Raw genomic sequence first — 12,546 nt, 5'->3', positions numbered from 1 at the left:
AGTGAAATGACTTGCCCAAGGCCCCAGGGTTAATTAGTGAAAAAACGAGGACCAGACTCTAAGTCTCCAGGTTCCAGGTAATTTGTTCACATCCATAATGCCCCACTTTTAGACTCTGAGCATCATTAACCTGCTCTTATATGATTCATATTATGAATAAATTTTTATCCACCGCTGACTAATGCATAAGATTCTAACTTTCATAATTGAAGTTTCAAAGACAGAAAAGCCCTCTAGTTCCCTCCAAGGAAAAAGCACTCTCAGGTATAATTACAATTTGTGTTTATAATGCGCCTTTCATTAGGGAATCTGAATGAACTCTAGAAAATTGATCTGATGATTGCTATTATCTTGTTTTATACATTGGGAAACAATGACCCAGACAGGTTAAGTGAATTGTCCAGGGTCGGCCTGGTGTCAATCACTGAGAATGAGACAGAATTAAGTCTTTAATCTCCCCTCCCCCCTTGCCTCTGTGGGCTTTGTCTTTCCCATTCATCCCCTAGTCACTTGCCAGATTTTGAATTAGAGGGAGCTCCATTAAATGGGATTCTAGTCTAAGACTCTACTTTGTACCTTTGCACAATACGTATGGTAAGTATCCAAGCTCAGGATTTCCTATTTTAATAGCCTTGCTTGTCTTTATTAATTGAGCGTGTAACTGGACTTAAATCTGTCATTTGTTATTCTCTCTGGTTGTTGAAAAATGACTTTTTTGTCCTACTAAAGTTTTTTGTCCTGCCTGTTTATACACAGGTGGGGAAATAACTACCACTACAAGTCAGACAGGACACACGCTGAGATGTTTACATTCTACTTGTTCAGAATTCCTAACTCAACCACTTGACTAGCTACTGGCCAAAAGAAATCAATAAATAAATTCATTGTTTCAGTCATTTATTTCCTACTTTCGCACAGTGGGTCATATAGTATGTGTGGCCTTTGGTTGACCACAGGAGGTCAGCTCCTATTGATCTGATGTCCTTCAAATGCCCTCTAGTGGTTGAAGGCCCACATGGGCTGTTCCATTTTCTCTTGTGTGAAACACCAAGGTCCCTGAATAAATAGAAGAGCTACCCTTTGAAAATGTGCATCTAAAGCATCCCATGTGCATATTAAGGAACTTAGCCTTCCCCTTTGCTCCTTTGGCCAATTAAGCAATCTCCTCAATAGCAAATGCGGGGCACAGTATTCACTGCTCCGTAGCCTTCAGAATACCCACTTTAGAGCACCCACCCTATCCCACATGCTGTTATGAGTCCATTGTGTATATACAATCTCTGTTTTAGTTTCTTAGGGTTGCATAACAGAGTACCACAAACTGGATAACTTAAAAACAACAGAAATTTATTCTCTTACAGTTCTGGAGCCTAGAAATCCAAAATCAAGGTGTTGGCAAGGCCATGCTCTCTCTGAAGGCTGTAGGGGAGGATCCTCCCTTGCCTCTTCCAACTTCTCTTGGCCCCCGGCATTTCTTGACTCATGGAGCGTAATGCCAGTCTCCGCCTCTGTCTTCCCATAGCTGTCTTCCCTCCGTGTCTTTGTCCTCACGTGGTGTTTTCCTCTCTGTATCTGTGTCCCAATGTCCCTCTTCTCATAAGGACACCAGATGTATTGGATTAAGGCCCACTCTAATGACCTTCTCTTAACTGATTATATCTACACCGACCCTTTTTCTAAATAAGGTCACATCAGGTACTAGGGATTAGGATTTCAATACATCTTTTGGGGGTATACTATTCAGCTCGTAACAGTCCTTTCAGAGAGGAACTGTTTGTCCCCATTCCAGATGAAAAACTTTGAGGTATGGAACAGTTTTCACCCTGTGGCCCAAGGTAAAACAGCTGACAAATGGTAGCATAGCCCTGTCTGATCCGAAGGCCAGCTCTGCTTCAGTGCCCGTTGGAGGTGGGAAAGAGTGCTAACAGGGGCCTTGGTGACTAGGGGTGCTGTTCTGACGTCTGATGAAGAACCTATAAAGGAAATCACAAGGTCTAGGAAGAACGTTTGGTGATACAGAGTGATGAACAAAATGCTAAGTGCTAGCATCCTTGGAGTCCTTACCAAGCTCCAGGCAGTGTGCTCAGCCCTTCCCGTGTCTGAAACCCTTTACCTTCCACAGTGACACTGACGAGGTGCTCTCTACCCATCTTACACATGAGGAAACTGAGGCAGAGGGCTAATGTAAACCACCGCAGGTCACATTACTGAGTCAGAGGGCCGGGATTCACCCCCAGGAAGTCTGATACCAGCGTCCGGTGATCATAATGCCTGGATTGGAGTTTCCTGACATTCTCCTTTTCCAGCCCTCCAAAATAACTGTTTCATATGTATTGATTTTGTCTCCTGTTTTAAAATGTGAGCTTAAAATACAACCTGTGGAGAGCAGCACTGAAACCTTTCTACTGTGTACCCTTCACAACATCAGGTGCTATACTGCTCATGTCATAGCTTCCGGAAGAAACTGAGCTCTTGGGTGCAACCTGGTGCATCCCAGCCATATTGTCAAAATGAATTAGGCTGAATGCTGGGGTCTCCCTGAGCGTCCTGGGAAAAGACCCCTTCCCACTTCCCAGTCCAGCCAAGAAACATCCTATAGTCCCTAGAAATAAGTGCAAGTCAAACACCAGCTCCCCTTTAAGATTTGGTCAAACGATGTGTCTGAACAAATCTGCTACCAGGACATGCTCTCTCCTTAGTGAAAAGCTCTCCAGAAATGTGTGGCTGATCTGCTCCAAGGTGTGTGTTGAGTGCAGGGATCAGCCCTCACTTAATGCCATCACTTCTTGCACAGAGCTGTGAATCCTGGAGCCATCATTACAACTAACTCTTAGGAGGAACCTGAGACTCATTTGATCAAGTGCCAAAAGAGGTGAGATGCTGCCGATTTATCTCTTGCCTCTCCCCTGCAAAAATTCTAAATAATCTAAGAAGAAATTCTTCCAGTTCCATTTTGGAGGTCTTAGAAACCATGCTGCTCGAGTCTTCCATTGGGCTGCCTCGGGCCTTGGAAAACAGCCAGCTTCTCTCTCGGCTGGAGTGTGTACGCGACTTCAACCCCGGGTGCCGTGGAAGAAGAGAGTGCCCTGCTCGGTGCTATATGTGGATGTGTAAATTACAGCAGATGATGCACTTAGCAATTATGTTCTTTGCATACATAAGCAGGAACAACAGCTCCCAAACTGCCAATATCCTTCTCAATTCTCACAGAATGACTATGTGTCACACGGTCATGCAGCAGGGGGCCTGGAAATGAGATGAAGGAATGGCACAGTATGAAGTTTCAATTTTGGAGAAGCACCCCTCCTGCAGTAGCGAACAAGCAAACAAGAAAAGCCTCAGAAGGCACAGCAGCCTGGCTGCACGCCCCAACCCTCCTGAGGGTAGAGATGGGACACGGAGGAGACCGGATGAAGGGGGAATGGGGCCGGTGACTTAGATGCTCCTGCGTCTGGTGAGGCTCCGCGACTACCTGCGGGAGCCAGGCAGTGTGGTTGGAGGCTTTCATGAAACAGCTGAAGCTACACCGCACATTTCAAGAGGCTGGAGGGGACAGACAGATAGCCTAGAGGAGGAGAGTGAGTCTGATAGGAACTCCGGGGAACACCACAGAGTGCATGCGCCTCCTCTAAAGGGGAGCTCTCCTGCACCTTATGCAACTGTTGCTAAGCAGGAAGAGCTAACGCTTCTCACTCTTCAAGAAAAGCTGAAAATCCTTGGGTGGGGAGAGGTTGGTGTGGGTGTGAGCCCTTTCTCAACTGTATTAACTATTGGCAGCAAATTTAAATTTAGCAAATACAACAAATGCAATTTAACAGATTAAATTATTTTAGAACGTTGTCAAGATTTGTATCAGTTATTTATGCTGAGTAACAAACAACCTCAAAACTAGTGGCTGATAGCTGCCTTTTTACTCTCCTTGTGACTTCCTTGTTTGGGAATTTGAGAAGGCTCCCCTGAGCGATTTATATCTGATCTGTGTGGTATCTGCTGAGGCATCTGGGGCTGATGGATCCACTTCCAAAACAATAAATTCTTCCCCCACGTATCTAGCACCTCTGCCTCTCTGCCTCTTGCTTCTCTCGGTCTCTCTCTGTCTCCGTGTCTCTCTCTCTCTCTCTGAACAGTCTCTCACCCTCCAGGGCCTCTGCATGTGCTCATGGCATGGCGGTCTCAAGAAGCTGTACATGTACGTAGCAACCAGCTTCCAAGAGGCAGACGATAGAAGCTTCCAGGCCACTTAAGAACCACACTCAGAAATTTGACAGCATCACTCTCATCCTGTCCTGTTTTTTAAAGCAGTCACAGTGCTTACCTAATCTCATGGAAGCAGAGGCAGAGAAATGGACTCCATCTCTTGATGGGAGGTGGCGGGTTCATGCCACATGAGAGCACGTGGGACAAGAAATGCAGTTTTATGCATCTTTGGAAAATGCCTTCTGCCTCAAGTTCACACCAAACTCCTGTGAAGTGAATATGGTCCGAAGCCCACCTGTTTGCATTCTGTCAGATCCAAAGCGCCTACTGAAGCAGCGTGAGGTACTGAGTAAGAGCATGTATTCTGAAACCAGACTGCCTGTTCAAATCCTAGGCCTGTCACTTACTTACTGTCTGAGGCATCTGGGCAACTGACTTCACTTCTCTGGGTATTAGTTTCTTCTGGTATAACCATAGTACCATGCCTATCTCATGGAGATTTTCTTAGGCTGAGGGACTTAATACTTGTCAAATGATTAGAACAGAGCTTTACACAGAATACATGCTCAGTAAGTAAGAGTGCATTTGTTTGCTAGGGCTCCCTTAACAAAGTACCACAAACCAGGTGGCTCAAACAAGGAAATTTATTGTCTCACAGCTCTGGAGGCCAGAAGTCTGAGATCAAGATGTTCGCAGGGATGGTTCCTTCTGAGGGCTGTGAGGGAACCATCTGTTCCAGGCTTCTCCCCTTGGCTTATAGATGGCTGTCTTTCCCCTATGTCCCTTCACACTGTCCCCCCTCTATGTGTGACTGTGCCTGTGTCTAGATGTCCCAGAACATCAGTCATATTGGATTAGGGCCGCCCTAATTACTTTAACTTGGTTTCCTCTGTAAAGATCATATCTCCAAATAAGGTCACAGTCTGAGGTACTGGGGGTTAGGACTCTAACATATATATATATATATATAATATATATATATATTATATATATATATATATTTTTTTTTTTTTGGTGCAAAATGGTGGCTAATATATCTTTTTTTGAGGAGTGCAATTCAACCCATAACAGATAGGATTGCTGAGATTCATTCATGCAATAGATATTTGTGGCATGGCCAAATCAGATATGCAGAGCACAATCCTGTGCACTAAAGAGATCTAAAATATGTATTTCATATACATATAATATTTATATATATCTATATCTTTTGTTCTCACGAAGATTAGAGATTCAACATATAGGAAACATGTAATAGTATTATGAGGGTATAAATGATCAAATACCATGTAAATGACAGAGGAAGTATGCTGGTGAAATTTGGAGGAGAGAGAGATCCTGTATCTTGTGAGCCCGGGATGAGACTGATCATGTGGGTACAAGTAGGCTTAAGCAGATTGCTTCTGATAACTGCTCTTCTTGACCACACCTGACTGTTTGACCCTCTGGCTCTATCATGAGCATCCCTGGACTTTCCCAGAATGCACACTCAGCTCTGGAACCACTCCCAGAGCCTTTTCACAAACTGCAGTGACTAAACCCATGGTCTGACCCAGACACCGCCTCCGGGACCACAGATAAGCCTTTATGGCTAATCACACATCCCCAGATGTGAGCCTTGACCCTGTTCTGCCAAATTCCAGACATCTGTGAACAGTCTTAGAAGGATGAGTACTCAGGGGCGCCTGGGTGGCTCAGTCGGTTAAGTGTCCAACTCTTGATTTCGGCTGAGGTCATGATCTCATTGTTGTGGTATTGGGCCCCATGTCTGGCTCATGTGCTGGGTGTGGGGCCTGCTTGAGATTCTCTCTCTCCTCCTGCCTCTCCCTTTCCCCTTACTCTCTTCATGTGCTCTCTTCCCCCCCACAAAACAAGAGGGGGTGGAGTACTCAGGCAAGACTCTGCAGATGAGGTGGAATTCTAAGTAGGACCTAAAGACTGCAGAAGATTCCCTCAGAAACAGAGGCTAGAAAAGAGGGCCTCAGTTTGGGGGGCAGGTGGTAAGTGAGCACTCAGAAGCAAGGTAGTACACACTCAGGGGACGTCGAAAGTGGGTTGGGCTGACTCACAGGAAGGCTGTGTTTGGGAACAGAGTAAGGGATAAGCTTAGAAGGGTCCACCTGGCTCCTGGAGGGCAAAATCTCATCTTATTCTCTTATGATGCCTCTCACTAGTTCTTGGCCTCACTCTCCTCCCTTCCCACTTGCTCCCCATATACACCCCAACAGTGGCTACTGTAGAGTCATCCTTTGGTTTGATCTGTCCTTAATGACAAGAACCATCTCCAAAGACTGAGCAGTGTAAGCCAAGTGATGCCAATTGAGAAGAACTACTCTAGGCATGACTCATGGTGCACCTCTGGGTGACAGAGGCAGTGTGTCTGGTTCTTCTGTTAGATGTTGTGATGTCTGTATATCAGAATACCAAGTTTAGACTCCCTGCCTCAGTTGCAGCTGCCACACTAGTATGATACAAAGCAGAAGGAAAGTGAGCTGAACACTCAATGTTGCCTTTTTTTTCTAGTGCCATGACTTGCCATTCATAAGAGCACCTACTGTCAGTCTCTAGGGGGCACCTTGCCCCTAGACACAAAATGAGAACATCATGGCAGAATGGTTATGAGCTTGCACCCCAAACCAGACTATCAAATTCTGGGTCTACTTCTTACCAGTGGTGGGACTTTGAGTAGTTACTTAACCTTCTGTGCCTCTGTTTACACATCTGTAAAATGGACGTAATTATTGTATATACTTGGTGAATTAACAGAAATCCTTAAGCACAGTATAGAAGCATTTATGAAGCACTAGGTAAATATTAGCTCTCAATACTGGCTTCAGGAATATGTAAACTAACATACAACTTAGTGCAAATCTCAAAATCCCAAGACTCTGAGAACTTTGTAGGGGAGGGAGCCTCTGACCATGTAGGAAATTAGGACTAAGAATACGTTCTCATCAGCATCTTATTTCATTTCTTCAAAGGAATCCACTTTGGGGTGCCGCAAAGATGGAATGGTATTTTCCTTGATTTCCAAGAAAGAATAGAATCTGGAATTTGTTGGGGGGACAACCAAAAGAAGGACCACAATTTTAAGAACTTAAGATTCTGGGGGATAAATCAGCGTGCAGTGAGCTACCTTAGTCATCAAATTTACTTTTTACGTCCCTCTGCCTCAAGCTCACCCTAGCCTCTTCAAAAAAAGAAAAAGAAAGAAAACCCAAAAAACCAAACTCCGCTTATAGTAAAGAGGCCCAAGAAATGCAGCTGTGGAAGCTTACAGCACCTGAGCATCACCTTTTTACCATTGCCTCTCATTCTGAGTTAGATAAGCACATCTTTAAATAGATTTTGAAAATTTACATTTCTCCGTATATATTCTATTTATATATATAAGAGTATATAACCACACGTCTACATACACAGGTACTTTGTTGGGTGTGTTTCTTAACACCTCCGTTATTTGTCCAGACTGTGCCTCTTGCCTTCCCAAATGGTGTTTTTAAACACTATAATCCTGCAGAGAATTTAACATAGTCTAGAATTACTACTAACCTAGATCTTAAATCAAGCCCTAGAAAGATGTTGAGATAGGGGGCGCCTGGGTGGCGCAGTTGGTTAAGCGTCTGACTCTTGGTTTCAGCTCAGGTCCTGATCTTAGGGTCGTGGGATCGAGCCCCGTGTTGGGCTTTGTCCTGCATTGGGCTCCACACTCAGCATGGAGTCTGCTTCAGATTCTCTCTCCCTCTCTGCCCCTCCTGCTCGTGCTTTCTCTCTCTCTCAAATAAATAAGTAAATCCAGGGGTGCCTGGGTGGCTCAGTGGGTTAAGTGTCTGCCTTTAGGTTGTGATCCTGGGGTCCTGGGATCGGGCCCCACCTCATGTTCCCTGCTCAGTGAGGAGCCTGCTTCTCCCTCTACCTTTGCTCGTCCTCCTCTCCCCCCACTCGTGCTTGCTCTCTCTCTGGAGCGCCTGTCTCTCTCAAATAAATAAATAAAATCTGAAACAAAAAATTCTAAAAAAATAAATAATAAAAAATCTTTAAAAAAATGTTGAGGTAATATACACCATGTTCAAGAGAATACAAACAGAAACCCACCAATAAAGCTTTATTTTTCAAATCCTGAGAATGGGTGTTGAGGGATGTTACAGCTGTTATCTTGAGAGCCAAGGAAATCAGGGTTAGACAGGGCAGTGCAGTGCCCAGGTACTACAGGTTTTGAGAAAAGGGCACAGTTTTAACCTCCCAATCCAGGGGTTTGGGCTTTAGCATCCTATTTCTTTTCAGCACCATGGCAGGCTTGAGAAAAGATCTTGGCCTAAATTGCATGTGAACATGATTTTGTAGGTCTCAATCCAGCTCTCGTGGCTGAGTGTAGCCCTGCCTAACTTGACACAATTTGTCCTGATTGACAGTGAGAAGCCGACTGCAGGATCTCCCAGGTCAAGACAGTAAAGGGGTTTGGCCCAGGGACCCCAGAGCATGCTGGGTAGCAGCCTGCACTCGACTGAGTTCTCCCCACAGCTGAGAGAGTCCAGCAAGCTCGTCTGAGATGCCTTAGGTTGTCCACAGAGCGCCAAGGGAAAAGTACACTCCAGCAAATCAAAGTGAGGTCTTTCAACTTGACCAAACTCGAGCAGGGGGAGAATCCCCCAGGGAGGAAAAGCCCGCGGAGAGAGGACCTTCGCCTGCTGTCTGTTTGCAGGCAGGAAACCATGAGCATCCTGACAGCCCCAAAGATCTTTTCATCGCCAGCCCATCTCCATTCTGATTGGAGCCATCTGTGCAGGCCCATCCCTACTTTCTCTAACCCTGTCATTCGCCTCCAAAAGCCTAATGATTTTTAGGGAAGATTGAATTCGTTGGCAGGCATCCTTGACTCTGACCTCCCAGAGTCATTATCATTTGACAGATACTGAATGCCCAGTTAGCAGATGCTGTTGGGTACCTGTCCCCTCAATTTGGTCATGTATCACCTTTCTCCACTATGACCATGTGTTCTGGGAGGGACTGTGTCTTTGGCTCAAGCCAAACATTGACTAGTCTGAACCACTCTTATGATTACCATTCTCCTGGACAGCTGTTTGGGGGAAGACCTGGGACTCCGCCCTGAGCAGTGAGATGTGAGAGGAAGTCTCCTGGGAATAACAGAAAGGGGTTCCCAGACACACAGGAGGGGTGTCTCTTGTTCTTCTGTTGGATGTTGTCATGTTTATGTCACTGGAGGTTAAGAGAAGTCTGTTCCTGCCTCATTTGTGACTGAGATACCAGTAGGATAAAGAGCACCTGAAGAGCCCTAATGTGGCACTTCCAAACATCCTTGTGAAAAACCAGCTTTATAACTCTAGAGGTAAGAATGTGAAGGAAAAGGAGGATTTTGAAGGTTTTTTGTTTTTTTTTTTTTTGAGACAACTTTTTTTTAGAGAGAGTTGTTACCACACTGTGGTTTCCTGTCCCTCTAGGAGAATTTGGGTGGAGAATCAACTGCTTCACCTTAGGCTAGAGAGGCTCTGCTTCTTCCACCATCCCTGTGTTTGGGGGAAGCCATGGGAGTCCGGTTTGCCTCTTGCCTCTGGAGGTCATGAGAAGGGCGAACAGCCAGGAGCGAGCCAGCCCTTAGAGGTTGTCCTTCACTCACACTGTTGGCCACAGCAAAAGATAGATCATTGCCAAGTACTAGCTGTGGGCCACGCAGAGGAGAGGCGTTAAGTAGGACATCCCCACAGCACCTCCTTTACGGGTAATGGGACCCCAACAGCAATACCCTGGAGGTGAACATTAGTCTCCTGGGGGCTAAGGAAGGGTTTGTGACCATTCGTAAAAGAGATGCAGCCACCCAAGAAAATTACAGAATGACCCCATTGATGGGGATGTCCTGCGCACCCATAAAAGTGTTGCAGGGAAGTCAGTGTTAGACAACAAAAGTAAATACGTTAAAAAATTAGATATATAACCAGGCAGATGAATAGATGTAAGACCTTTCCTGTGCTCCTACCACTCCTCTGTACCCTACTTCCCTGGTCAGCAAGTAGGGAGGCTGGAGGCACAGGGCTTTTCCAGCACCGTACCCAAGAGACGGGCGGTAGGAGCAGCATGTACCAGAGAAGCAGGCAAATAGGGGGTGCCTTGTGTATGGAGAATTTTGGAACAGTAATAACACTGGCTAAAAATAAGCCTGTTTTTCATTATCACTGTGCATTGACAATGCTTGACAATGCCAGTGATAAAATACCCTTTGCAGGGGGCTGACCACTGCCACCGCATTACTCCCCCCAAGTACCCCACTGCCCTTACTCATAGGACTCATTATGTGGGACAACAAGTTTTCCTCATTGTTTAAGCCATTTGGAGGTTTTTTGTGTGTTTTTTTTTTTTTCCTGTTACTTGAGGTAGAAGATACTGAGCTAGACATAGGACAAAGTAAGTTGCTTGCCATCAAGAAGTGTACATTTTAATTAAGCCAGGTATGGACAGAAGTGTTTTCTGGGGTGAATGTCTCATTTAACTCAAATATTGATGCCAACCAACCATTTATTGTACAGACAGAAAAACATCTGGATCTGTTAACCCTACAAAATAGAAGCTTGTTGGAGAAGGGCAGGAAAGGTTCCTTCCCATTTATAAGTACATTGTAGTTGTTTTACCTGGATGGCTCAGTGTAGGAAATAAGAAACAAAATTTCCATCCCTGTTTGGAAATGGGGCCATTTTAAGTAAGTTAGCAAACAAGCAAATGCAGGGGACATCTCGTCCTTTACCACCCACTGCTTTTTACTTTCTTCTTGCCTCAGACCATTCCTTGGTTACTGTCCAGTAAGTTGACCATCATTCCACATGCTCTTATGGAGGATCTAGTAGACTCCTGGCCCTGTGCTAACCACTGAGTAAGCTATCTCAATACAGTGGTTTCACAGAAGCCCCCACACAGGAAGAAACTGAGCTTTAAAGTGGCTAAGTGGGACTCAAAGCAAGTTCAGTCCAACTTGGAAGTTCATGATCTTTATGCTTGGCTCCTCAGCTTCTTAGAAGCATAGAAATGTAAGATTTGATCCTTCCTTCAATGAGTTCACAGCCAGAAACCTATACAATGTGGGAAAAAATGGAGAAAAGAAATAAATGTGTAAGTGATGGGTATTGCTTAGACATGCCAGGAGATAAAGAAACTGGATGCCACACGGAGAATGTGAGCATAGACAATAACAGAGAAACACGTTTTGTCCCTGGGCTGATGCTTCTGGATTTCAGCTCTTATGGCCTAATTCGTTATTAGAGCTTAATTTTAGCATAATAATAATATAGATATCATTGATTCCCTTATGAGTCCCTTTTCAAAGGGTCATTTACAGTTAAGCCCTAGGAATAGAGAGCTCCCTTAGGGTTCTAATTTTTTTTCTTCCAGTGATATTTTCCATTTGATGGGAATAAATTCTCATGAAGGAATTGGTAGGCAATGGGAAAGATGAGCTACTTTCAATCTGGGGCCTTTCCTGGTATCCCTTTATTTATTTCTATGTGTAGCCCATTTATTCCTAATGCTCTTTATCCTAAGAAAGCAGATATGCTAGAGAATACATAAAGCCAACTGGATATTTATCCAAATAATACAGAAACACTAATTTGAAGGATACATGCACCCCAATGTTTATAACAGCATTATCAACAATAGCCAAATTACGGAAGCAGCCCAAGTGTCCACCGAGAGATGAATGGATAAAGAAGATGTGGTGTATATATATATACAATAGAATATTACTCAGCCATAAAGAAGAATGAAATATTGGCACTTGCTGCAACATGGATGGACCAAGAGGCTATAATGCTCAGCGAAATAACTCAGTCAGAGAAAGACAAATACCATAGGATTTCACTCATGTGGAATTTAAGAAACAAAACAAATGAGCAAAGGGAAAAAGAGAGACCAAAAAACAGACTCTTAACTATAGAGAACAGACAGATGGTTACTGGGGAGGTGGGCGGGAGGACTGGGGACATAGAGGATTAAGAGTAAGCACACGTACCCCAGTGAGCACTGCAATTGTTGAATGGCTACGTTGTGTAACTAACACTAATACAACACTGCATGTCAGCTACACTGGAATTAATTTTGTTTTAGTATTTACCTATATTTTTATTCTGGTTGTCTTGTAATTTCACATCTTAACTATTTAATTCTGTAATTGAGTTTTATGTATGTCATGATATAAACATCTGTGTTCTTTTAAATGTTTTTTAGTTTTTTAAAAATTTAAATTCAATTAATCAACATAATGTATTATTTGTTTCAGGGGTACAGGTCTGTGATTCATCAGTCTTTTTTAAAAGATTTTATTTATTTATTTGACACAGAGAGAGA

The sequence above is a fragment of the Leptonychotes weddellii genome, chromosome 14 (genome assembly GCF_054177405.1).
Source record: "Leptonychotes weddellii isolate Sample4059 chromosome 14, ASM5417740v2, whole genome shotgun sequence".
Lineage (NCBI taxonomy): Eukaryota > Metazoa > Chordata > Mammalia > Carnivora > Phocidae > Leptonychotes > Leptonychotes weddellii.
The sequence above is the reverse complement of the archived record's forward strand: the minus strand, read 5'-3'. Positions refer to the sequence as shown.